A 4,258-nucleotide genomic window follows, 5' to 3' on the forward strand; every position below is an offset into this window, starting at 1 on the left:
GTCAAGTAGCTGACCATAAACTGTTAAAAACAGTCATGCTATTTCTTTCTTTCTTTCTTTTTTTTTTTTTGAGTTGGAGTCTCACTCTGTCGCCCAGACTGGAGTGCAGTGGCCGCTCCCGGCCACCGCAGCCTCAACCTGCTGGGCTCTGGCGATCCTTCTGCCTCAGCCTTCCGAGTAGCCGGAATTACAGGCATGCACTACCACGCCCGGCTGATTTTTTGATTTATTGTAGAGATGAGGTCTCGCTGCCCAGGCGGGTCTCGAACCCGCGGGCTCAGGCAATCCACTCACCTCAACCTCCCAAAGGCGCGGGATTACAGGTTGAGCCACCGAGCCCGGCTCATGCTATTTCTTAAATGCTTTGCTGCTTGGAAATTTCTGTAATCAGACATTCTAGGTCATCACTCTTAAGTTTGGTTTTCCATAAAGCCCAAGGGCAAGAACACAATGCAACCAATGTTCTTTGCACTTTATAACAAGGGCGACCTTGATTCACTTCCCAATAAGTTCTTCATTTCCATTTAAGATCTCCTCAGCATGGTCTTTACTGTCTATATATCTATTTAGCACTTTGGTCACAACCACTTAACCAGTCTCTAATAAGTTCCAAAATTTCCCACATCTTCCTATCTTCTTTTTAGCCCTCTTTCTATTACCCTGTTCCATTTTCAGGTATCCTTACAGCAACAGCCTACCCCTCAGTATCAATCATCTGTCTTAGTCTGCTTGTGCTGCTATAAAGGAAAACTTTAGGTTGGGTAATTTGTAAAGAAAAGGTTTATTTGGTTCACAGTTCTGCAGGCTGTAAACGAAGTGTGGTGCCAACATCTGCTTCTGGTAAGGGATTCAGGCTGCTTCCACTCATGGCCAAAGCAAAGATGAGCCAGTATTTGAAGATACCACATGGTGAGAGTGGTGGAAGGTGCCAGGCTCTTTTTAACAACCAGCTCTCAAGATAAGTCTCATGGGAACTAACAGAATGTCTCACTCATTACGATGAGAATGGATCTGTTCCTCATGATCCAAATACCTCCTACCAGGCCCCACCTACACAATGGATATCCAATTTCAACATGAGACTTGGGGGGTGGGCAGGACAAACAAACTGTATTTAAGTTGTGCATATGTAGAGAATGTTTACTCCTGTTCTGTTTATAGTGGCAAAACTCGGAAATATATCTCTATCTATAGGCAACTGAATCAATTGTATACTATACAATACTGCAAACGATTATGCAAATATTAATAATTTTTAGGAGAGGGAAAGAAGTTGTATCTACAGTACAAGTGTCTATGTTAGCCCTTAACAGAAGCAGAAATATGGCATCTATGGTAACAGGAAGGAAGGCAGAGAGTATGGGAACAGATCAGTAAGTTGGTAGTTGTATGGATGGAAAACAATGGAATTTCCATCTCCTTGCAAGTATTTTCTAAATGACAAATGAGCATAGTCATGAGCTAGCTGTGAGGTAGAGGAAGGGATGGGATGGTAGAGGTTTCAGAAAAGAGAATTAGCAAATAGGAAAGCAAACACACTATGGCAGCATAGTGAGCTTCATGGGCAATGCTATCCTCCCATCTGAGATTTTGGGTTTTTGAATGCAAATGAAACAATTTAGTAGCGCCATGTACATTTCTTCAGCCATGATAATAATGTATGAGAAATTGTGAGCTTATTGTGCTATGAGTGTGCACATGCACATGCATATTTTTCTATCTATATCCTTATCTGTATTTCTCTTACATATTAAAATCAATGTATAACCACCACCTAAAATCATCTCAAGGTTACTTATGCATTATTCCATATGAAGAATTATTGTCCTAAAAAAATCTCCTACTGTGCATAAATATCACTTGCTCTTGATGTATTGCCAGATATCCAGACACATGGTCAAGAACTCCCTTCCTTATGCCTCAACAGCATTTTGAACTTAACCCTATTGTAGCTTTATCACGCTTTTGTAACTATCTTTTCATCTCCCTGTCTTCCTCATTCCGTCATCAGCTCTTTGAGGACAGTTACTGTGTCTCTGAAATCTGTATCCCTATAGCCTAACAGGAACTGGAAGATCTGGAACACAGGGGAGCCCAGTGTATGTTTGAGGACTGACTGATGGGTAAGTGATGTACAGATCCAAGTGCTTATCAAGGTTTTAAAGACTGAATTCTAAAAAATAGACCTCCTTTATAATGTTACCCTACATCTATCTGCCCTACCTGAGAGACAACTGGACAGTATTTGTCCTTAGAAATAATATTTTTCCGAGGACCACTTGGGACATGAACTCTTTGACTGAAGACATTGAGGAGATGTGGTTCTCAGCAAAAATACAATAGGCATATAATCTGCCTAAACTCTATATGCAGGAGGGCTTCAGTGTTCTGTTCCAGACCCTTGTTTCTTTCCTGTATTTACATGCTGCTCCTGGATGATCTCCTCTAACTTGATGTTATTAAATGCAACCTCCAGCCCAGGCTTTTCTGGATTAATGTATACAAAAGCTTGCTTGACTCTACTGTTTGAATGCATAATAGTCATTTCAAAATAACATTACCAAAATAGAACTCTTGATTTCCTTCAAGGAAATTTGTTCTTTTTCCAATTTTTACTACCTTAGTAAGATGCATCCTTACGTACCAAATTGCCAAAGCTAAAATTTATAATTTGCTCTGAATGCCTCCAGTTTCCCTTATACCCCCACCCCCACAAAAATCAACAAATCTTAATTTTTTCCTAATACATGTAAAGGACCTACCAACTTTTCTCCATCTCTTATCATAATCCAAGTCAAAGCTACCATTATCACTAACATAGATTATTCCAATAGTTTGCCTAAGCCTCTCTAGTTCTACTTTTGCCCCTTTGTACTGTCCATTCATCAGAGAGCAGCCAAAATGATCTTTTAAAAACATTACTTTTCTACCTCGCTTAATACCCTTCAATGATTGCCTATAATACTTAGAATATAAACCAAATACTGTACCATGGCCTAATTCTCCAATTTTATATTTTAGGAACTTTTCCACATATCTTCCATTCTAAGCTGACTGGTCACCTCTCTATAATAGCTCTCAAACCTCCATGCTATTCATCACACAGGAGTTCCTATGCAGGCGTTCCTTCCTGATAGCTCTCAGGTTTTTTGAAAAAATTCTGAATCCTAGAAAACTCAATCAAAACTTTGGGGAATTAGAAACAAGTATTTTAATTCAACTGCAAGATTAGAGTTTAATATTCACCATAGAGCTGTTGCTGGTTTAAATGAATCTACTGATATCAAGTTAAAAGCAAGAGCAGAAAATACTGACACATAAAGATGAAGGTTAAGATAAACATTTCCCATATGGAAACATAAAAGACTGCAAATAGCCAAAACAATCCTTAGCAAAAGAAACAAAGTGGCAGGAATCACACTTCCAGACTTTAAACTTTACAATAAGACTACAATAACCAAAACAGCCTGGTATTGGTACAAGAACAGGCACATAGACCAATGGAACAGGATAGAGATTCCAGAAGCAAAACCTCAGTTTCTCAACCAGCTCATCTTCAACATAGCCCCCACCAAAAACCACTGGGGAGAGGAGAACCTATTCAGTAAATGGTTCTGGGAAAATTGGTTGACCACATGCAGAAGAATGAAACAGGACTCCTACCTATCACCATATGTAAAAATCAACTCTAAATGGATCAAAGACCTGAACATAAAACCTCAAACCATAAGACTCTTAGAAAACGCAGGAGACACCCTTACAGAAATTGGAATAGGCAATCAATTCCTGATCAAAATCACAAATGCCCATGCCATTAGAAATAAGATAGACAAGTGGGACCTCATCAAATTGAAAAGCTTCTGCAAAGCAAAATAAACAATCAACAGATCAGGAAGACAGCCCACGAATGGGAAAAAATATTTGCCAACTGTACATCTGACAAAGGCCTAAAATCCAGGATCTACAAGGAATTCAAACATGCCGAAAGGAATAAAACAAACATCCCCTTCAAAAAGTGGGCAAAAGATATGAATAGATACTTCTCAAAAGAAGACATATGAGCAGCTAACACATACATGAAAAAATGTTCAGCCTCACTAATCATCAAAGAAATGCAAATTAAGCTATACTGAGATACCACCTAACTACAGTCAGTATGGCCATCATCAATAACTCAAAAAACAACAGATGCTGGAGGGGATGTGGGGGGAAAGGAATGCTTCTGCACTATTGGTGGGAGTGTAAACTAGCTCAACCT

The sequence above is a fragment of the Carlito syrichta genome, unplaced genomic scaffold, assembly GCF_000164805.1.
Source record: "Carlito syrichta isolate Samal-C Ts95f unplaced genomic scaffold, Tarsius_syrichta-2.0.1 Scaffold314131, whole genome shotgun sequence".
In the NCBI taxonomy this organism is placed as follows: Eukaryota; Metazoa; Chordata; class Mammalia; order Primates; family Tarsiidae; genus Carlito; species Carlito syrichta.